This window comes from Eleutherodactylus coqui, chromosome 12 (genome assembly GCF_035609145.1).
Source record: "Eleutherodactylus coqui strain aEleCoq1 chromosome 12, aEleCoq1.hap1, whole genome shotgun sequence".
Lineage (NCBI taxonomy): Eukaryota > Metazoa > Chordata > Amphibia > Anura > Eleutherodactylidae > Eleutherodactylus > Eleutherodactylus coqui.
Window position 1 is genome coordinate 58,177,943 of NC_089848.1, and position 26,070 is coordinate 58,204,012.

Consider the following 26,070-nt stretch of genomic DNA (forward strand, 5'->3'; position numbering starts at 1 on the left):
GTCGCAGCAGCACCAAGAGATGACAGGAGGTGTTGGTTATGAAGTTCAGCTTTACACGAAATCTCGTAGCAGACACATCTTTCTTGTTGTTTTTCACTACCATTAGTCAAAGACAACAGTCGTCGTTTTGTCACATCTAGAGAAGTATTTCTTGTTCACAAGTGTGAAGACAACTTATCTTTGTCCATGACAAGAGAACACAAGTGCATTGTAGGAGTTTGGTCACATAGATGAGATTTTTTTGCTTCCAATGCGAATTTTCAATGAAGGAGTCTGTTTGTTGTAGATACATATTACAAACATCAAAGCTGTGTGGATTACTGTATATGGGCAACTAAAAAATGAGAAACACAGACATCAATAACTTTAGGTCAAGTACAAGTCAATGACAAGTAAGTAAAACAGGCTAGAAAGCCTGGACAACCAATAAGGTTATTGCGGGTGGGATGAAAGGAAAAAGAAGCTCTATAGTCACTAGGGAAAAAAACTGTTTTAAGACGACAATGCCGTCCTCAATTACAAAGAACTATTTTCATATTGTCACAATTAACCCCTCACATTAGCAGATGTAGACATGCAACGGCTAAACGTCTCCAGGACTGCTGAGTACAGGAGCAATGATTAAGATGAAAGTTCCACAGTACATGGGATGTTACTTGTCAGCCTGCAACAGCATGAGATATGGAAACCTTGGCTACATGGAGTACAAGAAATCAAGTTTATAGAGGATCTGTCACCTCTCCTACAATATTAGCAGGAAATTCCAATTTTGGAGCATGTTTGCATTGGGCCTTTGTTGTTCCCCCTGAAAATGTATGAATAAATTGCCAACTGTGTTTTCTCATTACCCTTGTCAATGGGGTATACCCCTACACAGTAGAATCTGTCCAAACACCAGTGAGGTGAAACTAACAATGGCCCACACAGAGCAAAACTAACACCAACAATCTGCAAGTCCAGTATGATGCGACTAAGTAGGGCCTTGAGCACTGGATTGTAGGCATATTGCGGACTTTCAATGTTCTGCCACAAAATGTACAAATTGAAATGTATTTGGTGCAGATTTTTATTATATATATATATATATATATATATATATATATATATATATATATATATATAAAATATATACACATACATACATGCACACAAATATATATATATATATATATATATATATACACACACTATATATATATATATTTTTTTTCTCCTTATATCCATTGTTACCCTTTATTTAAACTCTACCCCCCCTGTCACTTATTGTCAAGTTTTAGTATTTTATCCAGCTGAACTGATGAAGGGGTTTTGCCCCGAAATGTGTTTTCCTACGCTGGCTGTTTATTTAACCAAGCAAAGGAGACATTTACACTTACTTGTCCTAATTAACTATCTGTCTTTGGCGTGTTAAGCCAAGCCCCCAGTTTTTATAGCTCACCCCACGTCCACTTAGGTGGAGCGTCATCTAGTAGGCAGCACCTCCATTATACTCTTGCACGATCCGAACGTCTACCTCCTTTCTAGATGCTCACAAGCATACAGCTTTTGTTCAATCCTTTTTTCTATTCTGTATCTACGACACCTGTGTATGACTGTGCATATATAGGTAGCTGTCAATCACTAATAGCTCCGCCCACTGGACTTCCAAGCCCGGAATGTGCAGAGATATAAATGATTAAAATACAAGTTATACTGAATCTTTTCCCACAAAACTATATATCAATCTTCTCAGCTCCTCCTGGACTGTATTTGCAATGTGATAAGTTCGCAGGTTGAGTAATCCTCAGCTCTGCTGCTGTACTGAGTCCTGGCTCTATGCAACATCAGGATTTTTTTTCTTACCATGTAACAATGTCCTGCAGGGCTCAATGCAAGGGTGCACTGAGCTGAAGTGGACCAGACCAAAAAACTCTTTTCATAAGAAATAATGGTCAGCAAAATAGCTTTTGGTTTCTGTCAATGTGTGGCAGAGAGTGTTAAGGCAGCAGAATGCAGTCCTAAGCTCTCGCTCATGACCGGAAGGTTGCAGGGTTCAATTACTGCATGGTTCCGGTAGCCGGCTCAAGGTTGACTCAGCCTTCCATCCTTCCGAGGTTGGTAAAATGAGTACCCAGCTTGCTGGGGGATAATAAACAATTTCCCTGAAAGCGCTGTGGAATATGTTGGCGCTATACAAATAACAAGTGTCCCCCCCTTCAATGACATTTATGTTTTTAAGACAAATTACTAAAATGAAAGAGATAAAGAAAAAGAACCCACTAGATCAGTGAATGATGATCTTCAGTAATATCTAGAGTGATGGACTCCACATAGTTATTAAACACAGTTGACAGCAAACACTTTAGGATCTTGTGGACTTCTTCAGCTTCTTGAGAATAATCTCAGAACAGCAGGCACACAAAGAACTCTCCTCAAAATCATGTCATACAAATAAGCCGCCGACAGCTTGAGACGTCTCCCGTACTGTTCATCTGCCGTCTACACCTGCCTTCTCCACATACCTCTTTGGGTGGTGGAGCTTAAAAATTAAATCACTATCTAACATATTTTCTTTCTTAAATTGGTCCAATGCCACTAAATTTTTTATTAAGCTAAAGATGCTGCCCTACTGTTCACAAAAAGCTGTTTTCACTGGTGTCCATAAATATTTAATGCCTTTCTGTTGGCTAAATGCCACTTTAATGTTCTGTATTATGATTTACCGGAGGAGTATAAATTCCCATTTACTGACTACTAAGTACTGGCTGCTTTAGGTCTTTGAAATAAGTCAATGGGAAATACTAAGCGTGTAAAGGACAAAGGAAACGCATGCTACAACTTAATGGCGGCTTTACTACATTGTACTCATTCAGTTTGCATGTCAGTTAACAGGGAAGTCTTCTAAAGTCATCCGCATATATCATCAGAAACGAGGACACTGAAAAGTAACATCTATTTAGAATAGTTCTGAGCAATTATTGAAATAATCAGCTTGGCAGTGACCGGCCCGATTCTACAAAAATAATTGTGAATTGGAAGAGGTGTGTTCTCTAAATTTGGCCTACTTGAACAAAAGTGATGGTGGTGGCCCGGGAGTTAACACTACTGCCTTGCAGTGGCTGGGTCTAAGGTTCAAATCCCCATCACGGTCAGATTTAAACCTAGAACTCCAGCGCTGGAGCCTTTCTGTTCAAAGCAGACAGACAAATTTTGACAATTTTTGCTAAAAATCAGATCAGGTCAATCAGATTTAACAAAAATTAGCCCAGTTTTGTTTCCTGGTCAATCATGATGAGGAACACTAATTTTAAAGTACAGCTGTATACATGATTCACAGCAAATTGCTCTTTGTTACATCTTAAAGCGACCCTCTGGTTTTGGAACAAAATTCTAATTCGGGATTGGAGGAGGCGGGAGTAGGCAAATTATTTACAATTCTTCTCTACCGCCCCTCCAATATGCCAGTTTTAGGCCCTGTTTTTGTCCGTTCAATATGGCTGCAACAGTTTTCTATTTACCTAATGTGTACTGTTCTCTGATTGGCTAGTGCTGATCACATGAGCAGGTCCAGCCATTCAGAGAGCAGGTATAGTGCATTGGTAGTCTAATGCTACCAATGCCCTGTCAGTATTAGGAAGTCTAAAACTGTATTGGCCATCTTAGATGGTTGAAAACAGGACCTGGTAACGGGGGATTTGTGGGACATCCATGAGATTATCAACTCCTCCTCTTGTCCCAAGACAGAATTTTGTTCCGAAACATGAAGGTCGCTTTAAAGGGGCCGTTCAGTCTTTTGTTTAAAAAAAAACCCCAAACTTTAGGTTTTCTTTCAGACAAGAGTTATTTGTGGCTTTTTTAAGGCTTGAATGTCATGTATCTACTTGGGTGATTTATTTATTGCTTGATATAATCACATGCTTTTTTATGCATTTTTTTGTCCTGTACGGAAGCCAATGAGAAAACGCCTGGAAAAAATGCCAACGCTAGAAGATGTTGCATTAGAAGAATAGGATGACATGGATCCAAAAAGTCAGGAAAAATCACTCCCCCCCCCCCTCAAAAACGCGTAGTGTTTTATAGTTTTTATTAACCTATAGTCAACATCTGGCCGTGGAATTCTTTTTGGCAGAAAACACATTAAAACACTCGTAAAATCAGTACAACTGATATATTTTCTGCAAATGTAACAGCCCGGATTACACAATATTTCATCCTATTAACAGTTTTGCACTAGATAAGGTTTTATCAGTTTTCAGTGATTTCACACAGTGTATTTTGGAAAAATGCCACTTCAGTTTTTGATTCAACTGTTTTGAGTCAAAGATAGCAGGAAGGAGAATTATAAGGTCCCTTTCAGCCAGGAATATTCAGTCTGCATTACTGACGGAACACAGGCAGAAGATGGACCCACTGAATTAAACTGGTGTATCCAGACGTGCGGTTATAACGCAGACCAATTTTACGGGGAGGAGAAAATAATTACAACATGCCCTATTTTGGAGCATATTCACGGACCAAATTCGCCCATTAACCCCTTGAGTGGCAGGTTTCTTACCCCCCTGTCGTACCCACCAGGGCAGGTTTTTTAAATGGGCCAATCATTTAATTTCAACTAATATTCCAGTCGCGTTCCAAGAGCCATAACCTTTTCATTTTTCCATTGACATGGCCATATGAGGGCTTGTTTTTTGCGGGACAAGTTGTACTTTTTGATGGCATCATTTTTGGGTATATATAATGTATTGCATAACTTTTGTAAAAAAAATAGTGGGAGATTGGGGGTAAAAAAAGAAATTCTGCCATTTGTTTTTTGGATTTCATTTTTACGGCGTTCAGAATAAATAAGGTGATAACATTATTCTCTGAGTCAGCACGATTCCGGTGATACCAAGTTTATACAGTTTATTTATGTTTTGCTATTTTTGTACATTTAAAACATTTTTTTTTCTTAAAGGTTTGCTTTTGTGTCGCCACATTCCAAGAGCCGCATTAATATTATTTTCCCATTACCAGAGGTCTAGAAGGCCTTGTTGTTTTGCGGGATGAACTCCAGTCTTCATTTATCTCTTTTTTTTTCTGGTTCTTTCAAACTATTTTTATTGCTTTTTCGTTAACAATGATTGTAAATTTGTCACACATAACGAAGAGTTAACTGATACCGTACAGTTTGTACAGGTGGAAGAGAACTTCAATTTCCTTGTATAGAATCAAACAATAAATCTCTTTAAACTAAACATTCTTCGTTGTCTTGTTGTATCTTATAATAGACGTTAACAAAATAGGGGGGGTTCTGAGGAACAGGGTGAGAAGGGAAGGAATGAAGGGAAGGATGGAGGGGGAGGGGGGAGTAGGGGTGTCCAGGTTACAGTCTTTACTTTTCCGCTGTCATATATTGTCTACGGTCTTACTCACAGCTGCCAGTGTGTAGCCATCTCGAGAACATTGGAGTGTTTCGTATGTCTATCCATAATGCCCATGTTCAATAGAACTCATCATGTCCTAATGGGTCCTCCGATAATCTGATCCTCTCCAGTCGCTCAATTTCGTCCATCGCCCCTACCCATGCACTTCTGGGAATTTCCAAGCTCTGCTTCCAGAACCTAGGAATTACCTGCCTTGTGGCTATGATGAAAAATTTTAACAAGCCTTTTTTAACCCTTTCCAATCCACTGTCTGACCTCTGAAGACATTATGGCTTAAGGCTGTACAGCTCCAATGTTGGAAGACATCCGTCAGGGTTCTCTTACTGTATATTGCCAGCCTCTCTGCTGTCGGAGCCTATCCAACGTGTCGCCTCATGCAGTACTGGCTTTAGCCAGCAGATAGCGCCGTTGCATAACGGTAGAAAAAGAGTAAGCCCCCTAGAAAAACCAGGATACAAATTGGATGGAAAGGGTTAAGTGATAGAGCATTTTCGTGAGTGATGGACAAGAGTGCCAGTTGGGCTGTCAGGGTAATTGTTTCTCTACCCATCTTTTCAAATAGATGTTTCATATCTTGCCAAATGGGCGCGACCATAGGGCAATCCCACCAGATGTGGAGCATTGAACCCACGTCTGCTCTGTAACGCCAGCAGGTGTTCGAAGTTGAGGGGAAGAAGGAATGTAGTCTTTCTGGAGTCAAGTACCATCTTGAAATGATCTTAAAATTTAGCTCTTGGAGCCTACTGGAAACTGACATTTTATGAGTAAGCTGAAACGCTTTGCCCCAGAGCTCCATCGAGAAAGACCAGCCCAATGCCTCCTCCCACGCACCTATCCACCTAGGTTGGTGATTTCCCAGGTGTTCCTCTACTAATTGATTGTAGAGTATTGATACCGTATGTCTGGAATTTCCGAGGCACAGCATAGTTCCTCAAAGGGAGTGTATATCATGTTCCATCCCTGACTAGGTTTTATCTTCCCCAGATAGCTACGTATCTGTAGGTAATGCATCCATGAGCCCGATGTCGACCGGCGGGTCCCCCCCAGGGACCTCAGATTACGTATATCTCCCAATTCTACCACCTCCCCCACCCTGGCCTCCACTCCCGGGGGTATGAACTCCAGGTTGCGCGTCAGCAATGTTGCCTTAAGCTGTGGATTTCCCACCAGTGGAGTAAGAAGCCCTGGGACCGTGGTCCTGCATCCCCCTTTCCAGGCGCCCCATTTATCTAATTTTTTTGCAACATGTATAAATTTGATCGCTTTTTATTCCATTTTTTCTAGTGGCAAGATTAACAAAATCTGTAATTCTGGCATGTTTTTTATATTTATTTTTACTGCATTCTCCAAGCAGTATAGATAATATATTAAAGTAATTCTACAGGCCAGGACGATTACACCAATACCAAATTGTAATAGTTTTTTTCTTTTTCGTGACTTTTTCACAGTTTAGAAAAAACCAAAAGTAATAAAAGTTTAAATCACCCCTTTTGTCATATCTATAATAAAAAAAATCTAAATCATAAAATAAAAATACATATTTGGTATCGCCGCGTCCATAAAAGTCCGATCTATCAAAGTAGTGCATTATTTACCCCGTATGGTGAACGTAGTCCAAAAAAAAAAATAAAGAACGCCAGAAATGCACTTTTTCAGTCACCCTGTCTCCCCGAAAAAATGCAATAAAAAGCGATCAAAAGGTCGTATGTATTTCGAATTAGCAATAACGTAAACTACAGGACATCCTGTAAAAAATGAGCCCTCGCTCAACTATGTGGACAAAAAAAAAATTAAAAAGTTATTGCGCGCAGAAGATGCAGCAAAAAATAATTTAAAAAAATGAAAGGTCTGAAAAAAAATACAAGTACTACAGCAAAAAAAAACCATACATGTTTGGTATCGTAGTAATCACACTGACCCATAGAATGAAGTTATCATGTCGTTTTTGTTGCAGTTTGTGCGCCGTAGAAACAAAACACACTGAAAGATAGTGGAATGTCATTTTACTGCACTTAGAATTTAAAAAAAGTTTTTCAGTACATTATATGGTACTTTAAATAGTACCATTGAAAAACACAACTCGTCCCGCAAAAAACAAGCCCTCATACAGCGACGTTGATGAATAGATAAAGGAGTTATGATTTTTTTAAGGGGTTAAATAATGTACTAACTTCCTTCTCTGGGTCATTATGACGCAGGGATACCACATGTGTAATTTTGTTTTTAATTTTATACAAAGTAAAGGGAGGCAAGTGTTTTTATTTTTATGCTTTTAATAATTTTTTAACTTTTTAAATTTTTTTTTGTCACTTTAGGGGACTTCCACAGAGGCCCATCAGGAACCCCTAATCACATTCCGGGGTCTGATGGCGACAGCCCTTTACATGCTGTGGTCGCATAGACTTCGGCATGTAAAGGGTTAACACGGCAGAGAGAGGAGGTTTTTTCCATTCTCTGCTGTAAGAGCTGGTGCCTGGCTATCCTCTGACAGCTAAGCACTAGCTCTCCCTGCCACAAAAACCATTGGCTGGCTTCTGACAAGCCGATGGTCTCCGTGGCAACCTGTAAACAAAGCAGTGCAGGAGTTTGAAAATGGACGCGGGAGATTGCCGACAGATCAGTAATATCTTCCAGCTTCTTCTTTTTAAAGTCCTGCACTGTTCTGTGTGGGACTGTGCTGGCAGAGCACACTGCCACAGCTTATAGCAGTGTGCTCTGCAGCTCCCATAGTAAAACATAGGCCGGAAATCTTGCGCGCTATATCACTATGGGCAGTGGAGCTCGAACTGGAAAATTTCCGAGCGTGCCACTCAAGGGGTTAAAGTCTATGGGTGCATACAAAAAAAATGCAGTGAATATGCATTAGCATCTGTACTTACTGCTGTTTTTTGCACAGCCTGATTTCTATATATTGTTAAATAAAAGGCATCACTTGGGCCTTCTCACGTTTTTTTCCCCATGCATGTGAAAAACGCAGTGAACATGGATGCAACATAAACATGCAAAACACACATATGCACCAAATATGCACATACGCACGCATTGAAAATGGTGCATTTTTCAAAGAGCAAGATTGCATATGCCTGTACAAAGCAGGGTATTTATAATGTGGAATTCAACCCTTGAAATGCAAGGGTTAAATCCCGCAGCAGATCTGCTACAAGTGTCACGGCCAAATCTGTACCCTTTAGTTGCCTTTTTGGCCACTGTGGCTTTCCAGGGTAACTGATGTAGATTTTCCCCAGTGGATCGCCCACAGTGATTATGCTACATGTGAAGGTGTCCTTATAGTAATAAAAAAAAAAGAAGAAATGACGTTTTAACGGCCCCCTAGCAGCACTGACAGGGTTAAAGGAATACTTCTGAAAGTAGTTGCTTTGTGGGTCGGCTTTAGCCCGATGCTTGATTGACTTTAGACTTCTATTGAGGCAAATCTTGAGATTACTAAATCGTAGCGAAGCAGCAGGTGCAATAAAAATAAACATACGTCAATATTTAATAAGGCGAGTGTCTAGCCACAGTGACGGCCTAGTCAGTCTAGCGATGGATGATGTACACAATCATACCTGACGACTAGAGGCTTGGCATGACCAGCTGTAATCTGTCTCCCTAAGATGACACATTTGTATAACACTTCTTTTCTGGCCAGAAGGGATCCATCACATATCGCTTCATTAGGAAGACATTCTCTTTTATATTATATATATATATATATATATATATATATATATACCGTATGTGTGAATTTCTGTTATCTGTTCTTTATACATGGCTAAAAGATTCGAACCACTCCGCAACCAAATTTGCCACATAGGTAAGTCATAGAGTTTGTAGGGAACTCCGGGGTCATCGGGTCCAACCCCCTGGATAAGACTCCAGTGGGTAAAAGACCACAAAATTAGAAAAATGAGTACAAGAAAAACATTGTGTTCAGATGAATCCATATTTCTGTTTCAGCGGGTTGGTTTGAGGGTCAGAATTTGGTACAACCAGCATGAATTGATGAACCCTTCCTGTGAGCGATCCAGAGCATTTCAGTATCTAAGCTGCAGTAACTGCAAGACGCTATCCTGTCCACATGGACAAATAATTCTGCTAAACAATTTCAGCACCTAACAGAACCTACACCACGACGTGCTGGTTCTTAGGATCGAAGAGATCCAAGTCACTACTAAGTGGGCGCTAATAACGTGGCCATTCAGTGTATATCAAGTTATGTATGAGTGTAATGCTTCTAAACAAATAATCTATTATGGAGTAAAGGAAAAAATATAAATAATAGCTATAAAGCAGTATTAGGGGACTCTTTATTAATGTGAAAAATATTTAAGAAATTTTTTCTTATAAAATAAGACGTGTTTTCGGTGGATTGGGGGGGGGGGTTGCCTTTTGGGCCCATTTCAAGTTATGGAAGCTAAATAACATTTCTAATCACCTGCTTGAAACAGCGAGTTCAAATAAATGGGATTTAGTATAATCTCTAAAGAAAGGAAGAATGTGAAGCATTTAAAGAGACCAGGATGGATAAACACAGAACTTACACACATAAAGGAAGTAAAATAGGTTTCGCAATTGGAAAGAAGGGAATATCTAAAGAAGAATATAATGTGGTCTGCAGAAACTACAGGGCAAGTGTCAGAAAAGCTAAAGCTAATAATGAATTGATGCTTGCAAGAGAGGCCAAAAGCAATAAAAAAGGATATTTAGGGTATGTCAAAAGCAAACGAAAAGTCAAAGATGCTATAGGATGTTTACAGAATGAAAATGGTGAATTGGTTAAAGATGATATTGAGAAGGCCGAACTTTTGAATTCCTATTTTGTATTTGTTTTCTCTCAGAAAGCAGATGTAACATCAGCTGATCTTCTCTGTGCTATCAGGGGAATAAAATAATTCAGGCTATATATAAATAGAGAGATGGTGAGGGAACACTTAGACAACTTAAATAAATTCAAGTCTCCAGGTCCAAATTAATTACATCCTAGGATACTGAAGGAAGCAGCAAAGGTAATTGCTGAACCTCCTGCTGTAATCTTTGAAAATTCCTGGAGAACAGGAGAAGTCCTAGAAGATTGGAAAAGGGAAAACATTGTCCCTATGTGCAAAAAAGGAGAAGAAGGTGGATCCAGGAAACTACAGGCCTGTGAGCCTGACTTCTATACCAAGAAACTACAGGCCTGTGAGCCTGACTTCTATACCAGGAAAGATCTTTGAACAGATTATTAAACAGCATATATGCAAGTACTTAGATGAGAATGGAGTAATTAACCAGAGCCAGCATGGGTTTGTAACAAACAAGTCTCTGACAGACTAATATAAATTTCCTGCTATGACAGAATCACTGATTGGGTTGATCAGGGAAATACAGTAGATATAGTATATCTTGACTTCAGTAAAGCATTTGACAAAGTGCCTCATACCAAAGAGTGGTCATAAATGACTTGGGTATACGGATAGATCATAGACTGAATATGAGTCAACAGTGCGATGCAGCAGCAATAAAAGGCAAAGACAATTTTGGGATCTATCAAGAGTAGCACAGACTCTAGATCATGTGAAGTAATTATCCCTCTCTACTCTTCCTTAGTCAGACCTCATCTGGAATACTGTGTGCAGTTCTGGGCAACCCGATTTAAAAAAGACATACAAACTAGAGTGAGTTCACAAAGGAACTACCAGGATGGTGAGCGGTCTGCAAATCTAGTCCTATGAGGAACAGTTAAAGAATTTGGGAATGTTTAGCTTGCAAAAAAGGAGGCTGAAAAGAAACTTAATAGCTGTCTACAACTATCTGAAGGGCTGTCACAGTGCAGAGGGATCAGCCCTATTCTCATCTGCACAAGGAAAGACTAGAAGCAATGGGATGAAACTGAAAGGGAGGAGACACAAATCAGATATTAGAAAACCCTTTTTGACAATGAGTGTGATCAATGAGTGCAACAGGTTGCCACAGCAGGTGGTGACTTCTCCTTCAATAGAAGTCTTCAAACAGAAGCTAGAGAGACATCTGTCTGGGATTATTTAGTGATCCTGCATTGAGCGGGGAGTTGTATCCGATGACCATGGAGGTCCCTGCCAACTCTATCATTCTATGATTCTAATATACTTGCATTGAAGAAATAAAAAAAACAACACACCAAGTCTACAAGCTTCTGGGCAATAAAAAACAGTAGTTGCTTGCATTCTCTACAATTTAGGATTCATGGGATCTTGTATAAGTCTGAATGTTATCATCCGTATATGACAAATAAATATTTGGTCATGGAAGAAATATAGCATTGAGAGATATGACAAAAGCTCCCAATCAGTGTGGTGTAGAAATGGAAACTTCAATATATTCATGTTCACACAATATCCTATAGCTGCATGCTTTACTGCTCTAGAAAATTCAATGACTATTCTCTGGAAGATCTAGGCAAACCCCACAAGCATTTTAACTCACATGAAAGAAAGGTAATCAAGCATACACCTAGTGACCTCGATTTTAATAATTTATTCCTTTCAGCTGTTTTGTGATGTAGAAAGTCATCGTAGGAAGATGCCCATTGTGCCAGCGTTCAGTTCACTACAATGAGTCTGCTTTGTTACACCAAAAATAGGGGTAACATGACCAATCCCTCATGCATCCCAATGCTAGCCACTGATGAGGAAAATGAAGCCATGCTACGTAGTTCCCACAAGGGCCCATCGTCCAGGAAAATACAGGAGCCTTAGCTGCCACGTTGTGTAGGGACTTACCGTACATACACTAAGGATGAAACTTAAAGCCGGGCATTTACACATAGCAAACTATCTACACCAATTATCTAAACTTGAGTAGAAATTAATAAGGTGTTATCCAACTTATATTAAAAAAAACAACAAAAAAAAACTTGAAGAATGTGATAAGCTATAAAAAAAAACCCTATTCGCCTGTTTTCTGCCCCAGTAATTCGGTGCTCCACCTCTGTCAGAACCCTACGGTTCTTTTTGCAAGCAGGCACCAGTGACAGTTCATACTATGGGTGACTGTTGCTGCCAATAAGTGACCACAGCAGTAATATGACCATACTCCTAAGCATTATGGCTCCCATTGTTCAGTGGTGATGTCAGTAGTATGTGCATGTGACCACCATGGCCAATCATTGGCTCCTGTGGTCACATGCTAGATGTATGTAAACCTAAACCAGGAGGGCCACGAAACTGTCAGGCGGAGAACAAGTGAGTTCTAGTTCTATGTTTTATCACATTTGCAGGGTGTTTTACTTTGTTTTAAAAGCCCTTTAACATCAAACAAGCCTAAAAAATGGGGTCTGTTTCAAAAAAAGGAAAAAAAAATCCTGAATATTCAGATATTGTGTCCCCATTCGCTAGTTACAAATAATAACAGCGAGGCACAATTGTCTAATACACTGGGCAGAGAAATAGATTTCTCCTTTCCTAATGGAAATTACTGACACAGCGTTATTGGTTATCCAATAATTGTGTGAATCGTGACAAGCAGATCCATCCTTAGAGCACAGGCAGAAATATGCACAATATCTCTTCTGCAGTCAACCCCAAGTGCCATGCTCTGTATAGTGTGAATACTACTTAAAAGAATGCAAATAGGAAGATGGCACAATACTTCTTCAGTGCCACCTATTGGAAGGCAGCATTCCTGCAAGTCAATGTTAGACTTTTTAGACAAGCCTTATAACAATGAGAGGGAATTGTACGCCAAAGCCAAAATCCATATACAGACAGCTGTTTCAGGGTTTTTGGCCCCTCATCAGTGTGCAGTATAGGCAATTCCCCTAAAACAGTTGTCTATGTTTTTTTTCTGGTTTTGGTTTACAATTCCTAGTCACTGTTAGGAGGCTCGTCTAAAATGTCTAACATAGCATTCCAAATAGGCGGTGCTGCAGAGGTATTGTTCCATCTTCCCATTTGCATATTTCCCAGAGGAGTATGGATGGCCTTAAACGTCTCCTCACAAAGCTTCTACGTATTCTCCTTAAGGAGAAACAATATCTTTGTGACCCAAAACCTTTAAATGCACTAGAAAAGCTATGTTAAGTCTAGAGACTCTTAAGCCATTAACGACCAAGCACAGTAAATTTATGGAGCTTGGTCCTGGGCTTTAAACCCAGCCGATAGTATAAAAAATAAAAAAAAATACACAGGGGGGTTAAAAGCCTCTGCTTCTGCAATAAATCAGAAGAATATCAGGTTGTCAGCTACTAGTCACAGCTGATAACCTGGAGGAGAAGGCAGCAGGGGTTTTTAACCCTTTCTGCCTCCTCCTTTCTTTAGTACACAGCGCTCATTGAATGCTTTGTACTAAAAAGTGAAAGTGGAAATTTAACTTTTACTACACGACCCGCAGTCACTTGACAATCGGAATTCCCCGCTACAGCAGAGCTGCAGGGTCGTAGCAGACCAAGATCAGCTCTGTTGGTGACTATTGTCGCTACCAGGGATGTTTTCTACTGTAACTGGGGCTCCTATGGATGCCCCAGCTACAGTGGGACAGTGTCAAATTAAAAAAAAACAACAACATGTGAACATAGGGACATAGATGGCAAAAAAATAATTACATGCATGAGCAAAACAAAATTTCAAAAAAATAAAAATATAAACACAAAAAAAATAATTCAAAGCTGACGCCAACCAAATTAGTCGCCGTATGCACCCTGTAATCATAAAACATGCATATTATATATCAAAACGTCCAAAACAGAATGAGAAACCCATTCCCATACTTTATCTTAGCGTAAATGTACTAATTAAAAAAAATAACTAGAAATGGTAAAGAAATAATTTTTTTTTTTTTAGCTTTTTACCCCCAATAAAACTGAAAAATGGGGGGGAAAAAGTCAGTGAAAAAGATATAAAAAATATAGCCCTATATGTCACAGGGAAAAAAACGCAGCAAAAATTATTTGGGTAGCTAAAGGAAAAAATATAGGGCAGTTAAACCACCATATGGGTAAAATCCCTAAAAAGTGTCTGGTCCTTAAGGTACAAAACAGCCCGGTCCTTAAGGGGTTAAGGAGGTTCTCTGCTTTAGACAATCCCTATTTGTTGGAAATGTCCTTTAGCAATAAGCTGATGCACGACAACAAGCAGCAAAAATCCGGCAGGCGCCCTCATTATAGAGAGCTAGGTTCTACATGGAAAAGTAGCTCTTACCATGTGGCGGTTGCTGGTCCTCCCGGGGTGGCGGTGTGCGGAGTCGGGCGCTCGGGGCTTGCCCCCCAGCTTGTTGTTCGGCTGCCGGGGGCGTGGGTGCCTGGCCGGCGTGGTGCTGGTGGCGTGTGGCACTGTGCGCATGTGCACCTGTGAGTGCAGCTGCCATGCATGAGCTCCCTTTTATTATGTTCTGTTGGGACTTGGCTGTCTCCCTCCCTCCCCCCTGGGCGGAGGCTTTTGTTTAAAGGTCGGGCAGAGACTTGCAATCACTGCCGGTTATTGGTTTCTCTCAGTGTGCTAGCTAGTCTGCCTCTGTTGGTCGTCTGCTTCTGTCAGCTTGTCTGCTATACTTTGCTATTTTCCACCAGGTTTTTCCATCTGCCTCAGTTCAGCTTAGAATTGTTAATGTTGGTCATTTACATCTGCCTTTTCTGTCAGTATTCTACCCTTTCCATCCAGGTATGCCAGCGTCCCTTTTCGGTCCCTAGTGAGAGTAGAGACCGCTGCCCAGTTGCCCGCCTGGGGTTAGCCAGGAGTGGAGGCAAGCAGGCAGGGACAGGGGTTGTGGGTGAGATCTAGGGCACCTGGGCTGGTGTATCCAGGGTAGTATACCATAACAGCAGCATAATTTCAGAGAAAACATAGATTTAAAAGGAGCCTAGAACAAGGGGAAGAGTCAGAGACGGGGAGGGGAGCGGGAGAGTTATTAGAAACAGGGAGAAGAGTCACCGGGAATGGGGAGAAGAGTCATTGAGGCGGATCCCAGCCTGATATATTGATAAGTCTCTCCTTATTTGTGCATGTCTTTATGAAGCCATTATGCTTAGTTAATCAGGGACCCCATGCTTGAATTACGGACAAGTTGTTCACATATTTAGACAAATCATTTACTCACTCTTCAACTGATATGCACCACCAACCAATAAAGATTAAAAATGAAAAAATTAAAGTATATTTCCATCTATGACATCTATCACATATCCATAGTATGTTTTTCAGAGTGTTAAAGGGGTTGTCCCGCGCCGAAACGGGTTTTTTTTTTTTTTAAACCCCCCCCCCGTTCGGCGCGAGACAACCCCGATGCAGGGGTTAAAAGAACCACCCACACAGCGCTTACCTGAATCCCGGCGGTCCGGCGTCTTCATACTCACCTGCTGAAGATGGCCGCCGGGATCCTCTGTCTTCATGGACCGCAGGGCTTCTGTGCGGTCCATTGCCGATTCCAGCCTCCTGATTGGCTGGAATCGGCACGTGACGGGGCGGAGCTACACGGAGCTACACGGAGCCCCATTCAGAAAAGAAGAAGACCCGGACTGCGCAAGCGCGGCTAATTTGGCCATCGGAGGGCGAAAATTAGTCGGCACCATGGAGACGAGGACGCCAGCAACGGAGCAGGTAAGTATAAAACTTTTTATAACTTCTGTATGGCTCATAATTAATGCACAATGTACATTACAAAGTGCATTATTATGGCCATGCAGAAGTGTATAGACCTACTTGCTGCCTCGGGACAACCCCTTTAAGGCAGCAGAAATGCAGTCTTGCTCACGACCTGAAGGTTGCAAGTTCAATCCCTTTACGGTCCAGGTAGCCAGCTCAAGATTGACTCAGCCTTCCATCCTTACGAGGTCCGTAAAATGAGTACCCAGCTTGATGGTGGGGGATGGGTAATAAAAAATAAATTACTTGAAAGCACTGCAAAATAAGTTTGCGCTATATAAATAAGATTTATTTTTATTAAATGTCTCATAGATGTCTAGTCTAGTATATTTGGAACTCCCAGAGAAGTGAACTGAGAAAGCCTAAGTACGATCACCTGAACATCCCTATATCCTTCACTTACAGTAGGTTCAAGTCCCAAGGTAGGAATGCTGCATTATAGACCAGTCCTCCATTAAGTATATACGGGTAGTATACTTAAGTATACAAAGCTTTTCATAGACAAATTATTTATTCCCTTCATTTCGTTAAATTCAATTGCCACAATTTCTAGTCCCATCTAGATTGGAGAGTGAGCTACACCCAACTTGGTCTTCAAGTGAAGTTTGCGTTCCCATTGCTTCCATGTGATAAAAGCTGCTGTATAATCCTAGTCTAAACCATCACTTGAACAGGTAAGACTTTAAAGCAGGTGATACGGCTTTCTGGCTGCTAGAGGAACATGAAAAATAATTTTCTGCAATACCTACTCTTAATGCTTGGCTACATGGTCGAACTATTTGTGGTGAAGTCCAATCTTATTAGGGATTCCATTAAGCAATAGAGCGAATATATGTCCTTTTTTAAGAAAAATAATGAAGTCATACGATATTTCTACAGGCTCATTACATCTAATTTCCTGTTTCAGATATAATCATTAAACGTACATGGCTGGAACATCTACTAATTCATTACTGAAAACTCATTTATTTCCTGATATTACTCATAACAACATTATTGAACCGCTTACAGAGCAGAGAAGAATGTTCAGCGAAGTATTATTTTATATTATTGTTACTGAAAAGCCCAAGATGAATATCAGAGATGTGCCGTATCTCCACTGTCCCACCGCATCCAGGCAATCTAATTAAAATTAATTTATGACCGAAGATTCTCATATTGGTGGACACATTACAGTGTAGTCATAACTTATTTCATAAAGTGACCTCAACAGGAATGATTAGATTACGCTTGACTACCTTGTGTAATTCACTCAACAAGTGGCTATTGTTTATAAGGGGTACTAAAAATAGCATCTTCTGATCGTGTGAGGTAGAAATGCTGGGTCTCGTAAAGGGCTTTTTTCGTCAATTTGAAGTTATGGTTGTAGTAATAATGAAAATGTGTTTCTTAAATCGGCCTAGGCAGACGTGTATGTGTGTCACACGTGGTGAAGGAGGACTGCTCCTGCGGGTCACACGTGGTGAAGGAGGACTGCTCCGCGGCGTGTCGGTGCGGTACGCGGTTATCCGCTCGCAGCCGTTCGTGTCTCTGCATACTATTACGGCTCGAGCGAGCCTCCGTGGGGGGCACAGCGATCATGTTGTGACATACCCGCCCCCGCTGCATTGATGGTTGGGCAGGAAAAGTATTTAAGAAGTTCCTCCCCCTGCTGGACCGCGTGCTCGTAGAGCGAGTGGCTCAGGAGACCGTCACGAAAGGAGGGATTGTGCTTCCTGAAAAGTCTCAAGGCAAAGTCCTGGAGGCGGTGGTGGTCGCCGTGGGCGGTGGCTTCAAAGGAAAGGATGGAGAGATTCGATCTATAGATGTAAATATTGGCGAGAAAGTTCTTCTTCCTGAATACGGGGGAACCAAAGTAGTGCCTACATACGGAACAGTCTTACCAGGTGCTCCGGCCGACTTGCTGTTCCCGGGGTTGGAACGTCGAGGAGGCATGGCTTGCAGTAAGTCCTCCGTGGCTTTATACCTCTCGACGAGGCTCACGAGTTGGCCCACATCCTGGGGACCCCCTTGTCCCACCCAGCGCTGGATTGCGGGGGGCAACGAGCGGATGAACTTGTCCAGAACCACTCTTTGTACGATCTCCGCCGGGGACGACTCCTCTGGCTGCAGCCACTTTCTCACCAGGTGGAACAGGTCGTACATCTGGGAGCGAGCTGGTAGGTCGTGCGTGAAAGTCCAGGCGTGTACGCGTCGGGCCCGCACATGGGTGTCCACGCCCAAGCGTGCCAGGATCTCACCATTGAGCTTATTATAGTCCTTGGCATCCTGCTCACCGAGGTCAAAGTAGGCCTTTTGGGGTTCTCCCGTCAGGAAAGGCGCTACTACCTCAGCCCACTGAGGCGCCGGTAACTTCTCCCTCTCGGCCACTCTCTCAAAGACCGCGAGATAGGCCTCGATGTCATCGGTGGCCGTCATCTTTTGTAAGGCCGCCTGTACCGCGGTACGGGTGGTGGGGAGCAAACCAGACAACCTCTGCACACTTTGCGCCAGGAGAGCATTAGTCTCGGCCTGAACTCTCATGGCCTCCTCATGGATCTTTTGCTGGGTCACCGCCACTTGTTGCTGCTGGGCCAACGCTTGCTGTTGCTGCACGTTCATTTGTACCAGCTGCTTTATCAGTTCCTCCATCTTGGCAGTATCTGATGGCTGTGCCGTTGCAGCTTTCACCCAGGACATGGGGGTTACAGCACTCTCCAGTCAATCTCTCTTGGGCGGTTGCCCTAAGCAACGGTTCTCCAGCTGCTGCAGCAAAATGTCCATTAGTTGGTGTATGTCTCTTTAAGACCGCTGCCCGCATCCTCCACCATATGTGAGGGATTAGCGTTTAGGATCGGTAGCAACCTGAGCATAAGCAGTCAGAGACAGTGACACATAGGATAAAGTCTTTAGTCCAGAATTTGCCTGGGTTTATTTCCAAGCAAACAAAAGCAAAATACAGGCCTTAACATCAGGCAAACATAACGTAAATCCTGCTCGTCTGAGCACTTACTATACATGGAGCGTCCCTGTCTACACACTGGTAACACAAATGGCTCCTGCACACAGCCAGCCAGGACTCTCAGACCTGCAGAGGTCTCAGCTCTCCCCCTGGCCCTGTAGGCCCAGGCTTTATAAGGCCTGGTACCAGCCCCACCTGGTACGTGGGAGTGACCATCCCACCCTTCACTTTGGTCACTCCAGGAAAAGCCGGCCCGGATTATGCGGCTTGGAGCCACTTACTTACTACAACGAGTTAGTAGCTTAATGCTACTAACACTATACTGCCGGCTTCCTCCACCGAGCCCAGGCTGCTCGGTGGCACGTATCTGCCCAAGCGCTCCCCAAGGCAGCATAGGAGAGCATCCTAGGCGACACATACCTGCCCTCCAGCACCTTGCCGGTCACCGTCTCACACTATATATATATATATATATATATATATATACACACACACACACACACACACACACACACACACACATATATACATACATACATACACACACACACTGTTATATCCACTTTCATAGGAAATAGCTAGCACGTAAATGGTTTTCAGAATGTGTTAGACCCTTGTATCTGCTTCCCATACATGATTCTCACAGAGCAGTTGTGTATTCTGATTGGATAAGCTGCTTCCTTACAGATAAGATTATACCTTCTCCAAATTCTTTCACTCTCGATACGTTACTAACATCTGAATTACCATATTATTGTATTAACCAATCCTATATGAGCACAATAACTCTCTTTATATACTCGTATTTTGTGATGTAACGTTTGTCCGTAAAAGCGACTGTGATATTAAAAATAAAGCAGAAGGGTATTGGAGGCTGATGGATAATATCAGTCGGCTCAAATACATATATTCATGCATGACGCTTCTCATTATAACCAATTTGGAGCAGATCAGTGAAATCTTTTGGAATATGATTTATTCCCATAACATGGCATACCATTCGAATGTAGCATAACTTCATGAACAGAAGGGTCCCGACCTCTAGAGCCGCCACTGATCATTAGAACAAAGAGGCAGAATTTCTAGTCAGGTACAGAGGCCATTTTACATTTTTTCTCTGAATAGCTGCATTACCCAGCTCTCAATTGAATACTTTGGTGCTACAATTCTCTGCCCAGAATCTGGTCCAGAAAAAATGGCAAATGAAACAAGAACCCTGATGAAAGATTGCTGGAAGCTCTAACAAATGCATATCCCTGTTTTCTTGTTTTTTGTAACTTCTTACAAGCAGGACCTTCACCTCTAGTGTTCAAACTGTTTACTGATCAAGTTCTACTGTATGTATTGTCTGATTTTGTCTGTTCATGCTCCCACGAATTTGTAAACTGCTGTGGAATATGTTGGTGCCATATAAAGAAGGCCATGGCATCCTTACAGGCCTTTGAGGCTACACACAATGACGTATTTTCACACGAACCCATGGTCCACATGAAAAACGCATGACAAGACCTATTTCTGTCCATTTGATGACTGGTTATCCATGTGTTATCTGGTACAATTTGCACCCAAGCATTCTGGGCGCACTCATGGTTAGCGGGACCACAGAGAAATTCCTCAAGATTTCCGCAGCGGAAAGGCTGCTTGAAGACCCGTGCCAATTGGCGCAGGTTTGAAGCGGCTTCTCAGTCTGTATTCCACTGTGGAAATCTCTCTCCATAGAAAGAAGAGAGTCTGCAGTGGAAACGCGCCCAATTTGCCATGTCGCGGATTCAAGTTCTGTGTTGCATGTAAGTTTCTGCGCGGCTCACCCGCAGCGCATGAACGAGATTTTTGGAAATCTCGTTCACTTTGCTGCTGAGTCTCAGTTTTAAAAATGCAATGGAATTTCCATTTGGAAGGTCTGCACAAACATTCCATGGCAATTCTGTCCCATGTGAAGCCAGCCTTAGAAGGTATGATTCCTACAAGCCAATGCATGACCTTCCAACAGGCCTTATAACAATGACTAGGAAAGTGAAAGCCTTCTCCAAAAGGAAAAGCTAACCATGTACAGACGTTTGGCGGGTTTTGCAGTAGGCTGTTGTCTTGGCTGGATGAGAGGCTATGATTGAGGTCGGGAAGGGTAAAGTTTCTCCTTGGGCGAGAACTTAAAAGAAGCGGGGAGACTTATAAGGCTATGCATGCTTCTCTGGGGAATTTGAATATGCAAATAGAGAGATGTTACAATGAACAGTTCTGCATTACCACCTATTAGAAGGTAGCAATAATTTAAATATGCCAAGAGAGAGATAGTAACGCCTTCATGACACATTCTGTATGAGTATGGCACATCGCGCCGCATATATAAGATGAGAAGCTGAGCACCCCAGTAAAAAGAGCGAGATCGCAACTGTAACTCACAGCCGTGGTGTCGCTGCAATCACAGGATGGAGCTTACTGCTGATCCCCATGGTTTAACCATTTAGATGCTGTTTATGTAGGAAGTGGCATCTAGAGGGTTTGGAGAGGGAGAGGGCTCCCTCCTTCATACTAGTGGCACTTTGATGAGTTCACTGGGTGCTGATTGTTGCCATGGCAACCAAAGGTCAGATCATGACCTCTGGGTCTACCATGTACAGTGGCCTGAGAGTCCCAGTTCATCACTGATTGTAGCAGCCTGTACCGTCAGTGATGAGCTGACAATGTTAGATAATGGCTGCCAGTATCCAAGCGATCAAATGATCACAGTTTCAAGTCCCCTTATGGGAGGAACAAATGGGATAGGAAAAAAAAGGAGAACAAAAATTGTTTTCATCAAAAGTAGAAAAACTGCCCTTACAAGCTTTCAGACGACCAAAGTAAATAAAAGGGACTTTTTCAAAATAGTATAAACATACCTGCAGACATACAGTAAGTGTTATTTATTAACTATTTTGGATGGGATTGCCAGTTTTACAAGTAGAAAAATTGAGTTTGAAAATGGCAAATTTTAAAAAATTTTCTGTAAATTTAGGTTTTCTTTTTGTAAATAAAGGACAAAACATAATCGCCCAAAATTCATCACTAATAGAGAACAATTTGCCACCAGAAGACTGACTCAGAATCACTCGCCTGCACGTGGGTGGGTCGGATTCCGCGCGAAAGTCTTTTTATCTGTACTGTTGATGGTCTGCACAGAGAGCCGTCGGACATGTGAAGTACAGATTTTTTTCTTTAAATCTCTGCTTTTCCCACGTCATCGCATAGTGATGATGTTGAATCTGCGACCTTTCTGTAATTTCATTGCAGATGGGCCTCGGATCGGACGGCTTCCATTGACTTCAATGGAAGCCGTCCGTGTGGAATCCACACAGAGAGAGCATGCTGCGATTTCACCTCTGTGAGCGGAAAATCGATTTCTGCTCGTGTAGCCTGCGGAACCCGGAGGTAGACGCCCACTCCGGATTCCACAATGCAAATCTGCCTGTGTGCAGACAGCCGAACAGTATTCCAAAAAGTTATTAACACTTAAAATGACACGTCAGATTTGTACAATAGGGCCAGGTCAGGAAGGCCAAAACTGTCTGCAGGGAAGAGGGGCTAAAAGATCAGACATTGACTTGTAGGAATGCTACCTTCTGACAGGTGGCGCTGCAGAGGTGTCGTAACATCTCCCTATTTGTATATATATATTATCTCAGGATACCACAGAAGTCAAGATATTTCTATCTTCTTAAATGTGGAAAAAGTACATATTTGTGCAAGTTAAACGTCGTGCATTATATATATATATATATATATATATATATATATATATATATATATATATATATATATATAAATAATAGTGGGGGAAAACAGTATTTAGTCAGATACCAAATGTACAAGTTCTCCCACTTAAAAAGATGAGAGGCCTGTAATTGACATCATAGGTAGACCTCAACTATGAGAGACAACATGAGAAAACACATCCAGAAAATCACACTGTCTGATTTTTAACGAATTTATTTGCAAATTATGGTGGAAAATAAGTATTTGGTCAATAACAGAAGTTCATTTCAATACTTTGTTATAAATCCTTTATTGGCAATGACAGTACAGGTTGTGGACAGGTGTCTTATATACTGATAACAAGTTCAAACAGCTGCCATTACTACAGGTAATGTGTGGAGGACAGAGGAGCCTCTTAAAGAAGAAGTTACAGGTCTGTGAGACCCAGAAATCCTGCTTGTTTGAAGGTGACCAAATACTTATTTTCCACCATAATTTGCAAATAAATTTGTTAAAAATCAGACAATGTGATTTTCTGGATGTGTTTTTTCATGTTGTCTCATAGTTGAGGTCTACCTATGATGTCAATTACAGGCCTCTCTCATCTTTGTAAGTGGGAGAACTTTTACAATTGGTATCTGACTAAATATGTTACAGTACTAGTAATGTGCACAGGTACGCCCGGCGCGGGACTCCCTGACCCTCACCCACACCAATGTCCCTTCCTGGAGGTAGCCCCAAAGGTGGACAGGTCCAGGCCGCCAACACTGACCCTACGCTGCCTAGTGGCAGGACAGGAAGTAACCGCCGTACCTATGCAGATGACTTACTAGTACCGACAGGCTAGTCTGATAGAATGAACCAACACGACAGGAAAGCCACAGAACACAGGCAGAGCTGAATCGGGACAAGGTAACTCTCACTGTAGCAGGACCGAAGTCAGACACCAAAGTCAGACACACAGGGAATGGAACCAATAACTGGCAACTGCTATCAGCAGCTACCAGACTATATTCAGGAGTCTCCACCCCTTGGGCGGAGACCAATCAGGCTGGCTGACTGGAGCTCCCAGCCAGCCACTATAACTCAAAGAGGTACAGTGCGCGCATTTCTCATAGCACACCGAAGCACAGCGCTGCCGCTCACTGACCCGAACGTGAGCGCAACACCATCCCAGAACGCCGCGGTGAACCGCGCCACTGCCACCCGTGGTCCCTGACCGGCCTCAGGGTAACAAAATACTTTCCCCCCCCCACTGTGTAAAAAAAATAAAAAATTATATATATATATATATATATATATATATATATATATATATATATATTTTTATTTATTTTTTTTTAGGCAGGGCAGATTTCCATGCAACTTTTTTTCTTTCTGGAAAAGGCCGCAGTTTATATAACAGCATTCAACACAATTTTTTAAGCCAAAGCTAGAAGTGGATGCCGCAGGGAGGAATAAGAAGTAGAAGCTCTTCATTTATATTTCCAATTCCGTTTAAAAGCACTTTCGGGATTCCGCTAAAAACTATGCGCAGTGCGGTCACAAAAAATGTAGTCCTTTCGATTTTTAAAAGTTATGTATAAACCACCTTCACACCATTTGAAGTGCAAGGCACGCTTTATGCCACGTAACAAATATTCGCCGCCAAGTCATCACTTACCTCTTATAGACTACAGTATTTCCTTGTGTAAAGCCTCCGTGAGGCTCATGATCAGGCGCGACCCGCTCACACTCAACGCTCAGAAGATCCTAGAGGGATAGAATCCTCTGAACGGGCCCACTTTACTGGGGTGTTCTCGCTTGGATCCTATATTTAATGTACCATGTAAAACCTGTCAGCAGCTTTACAAGCAAACACATGCTGCTTTTTCTGTCACAATCCCAAAATCAATTTTCAAGCTGTGAGGTGTAATGATGCCACAACTCCGGCGTACAGCGCGGGTTTTCTAACACTTATTACAGTCAATAATTTTTACTCATATATGTCCAATCTTATTTCTCCCAAGCCGGAAAACAAAAGTATTGCATTCATTTCAGATGTGGGCAAAAAAAAAAAAAAAAAAGAGTTAAACAAGGAAGATTTTGCATAATGTGATTGTTAAGCCCGACACAATACCATAATCAAACTAATGATGCAAAAAAAAAAGGAAATGCTTGATTATGACTTATTTTAAAGCTCAGCAGCTGCATGGAGGCTGAAGTTCTAATTGTGTTGTTTCATTTTTCCAAAGTACAAAAAAAAAAATCTGCATGAATCTTAAGTTTAAAAAAAAAAATAAAGAAATAAAAGGAAACCCGTGAAGCAATAAAACCTCTATAAATATATATTAAAATGACACTAGATAAATGAAAAAAATTAAATAGGGCAAAAATGAAAAAAAAAGGCTATTCAGAAATATGGAAATGTACAGATACAAGGAAACAAACCAGAACATCATACTGATTATATTACAATAATGGGAGAATGAAGAGAGCACTAGAACGCTCATGGACACGCACACATATGAATATTAAAGCTTCCTAAGTGGGACTAGTCAGGCATGACCTGGAGTCCCCCCACCGCGCACACAGCGGACCAGGGAGACAAGTTTCTCCCACTGCCTGTGTATTTGTAGAGCCATCTCCCCATAACCATATGGGAAGAATACAATTAGAACAGGAAGCGCTATGTATCAATCAGAGGGAACAGTCATCAACCAGCTACAAAGAAGATATGGTCTGATGTCAAGGAGGAAGACACGAATAGGAACTGCTTTAAGAAACACAAACTATCTCGGATAGTTTAGGCTATGATCAACTGGTTAAATCAGTCAATTTTCTGTAGATCTCTTAAATCTGTTCACTGTGCAAGATCATCATAATAATCCAACAAGTGAGGAAAAAGAAAAACCTTATGGAGGGGTGAATGTAGCGCAACCTTCAGACGTGGTATAAATTCTTAAGATTAGGTATTTTGCCAAAAAGATCTCAGTTTATTATTAATACCAGCTTTTATACACGTTTCGAGGTATGGCAACCTCTTCTTCAGTACTTGCTAGGGTTACACATCTAAAGATGCCGACCATGTATCCAACACAAGAGTTTTTTCGGCAAACATACCTCGGAAAGCGTATACAAGTTGGTTTCACTAATGAAATGAGATCTTTTTGGCAAAATACCTAATCTCAAGAATTTATTCCACTTCTGAAGGTTGCGCCGCATTCACCCCTCCTTATTTGTTGCTCTACATGTTTACCCATGGGGTAAAACATCATTTAGGATGGGCTGCACCTTCCATAAATAAGAAGACTCTTCCACCTCACCGCAGCAACTAAGCTCCCTACTTCCACTCTTGTCCCGTTTCTTTTCCACCGGGGTTGCTCCACCTTTTTTCTTCGCCATCATAATAATCCATTGCTTCCCC

General features: G+C 41.7%; 1 protein-coding gene across 1 annotated transcript in view; it reads right to left on the bottom strand.

Annotated features, from left to right (window-relative positions):
- The window catches only part of RFTN1 (raftlin, lipid raft linker 1), a 327,454-nt gene that overhangs the window by 51,683 nt on the left and 249,701 nt on the right, over positions 1-26,070 (bottom strand). The gene's annotated exons all lie outside the window — the stretch shown is intronic.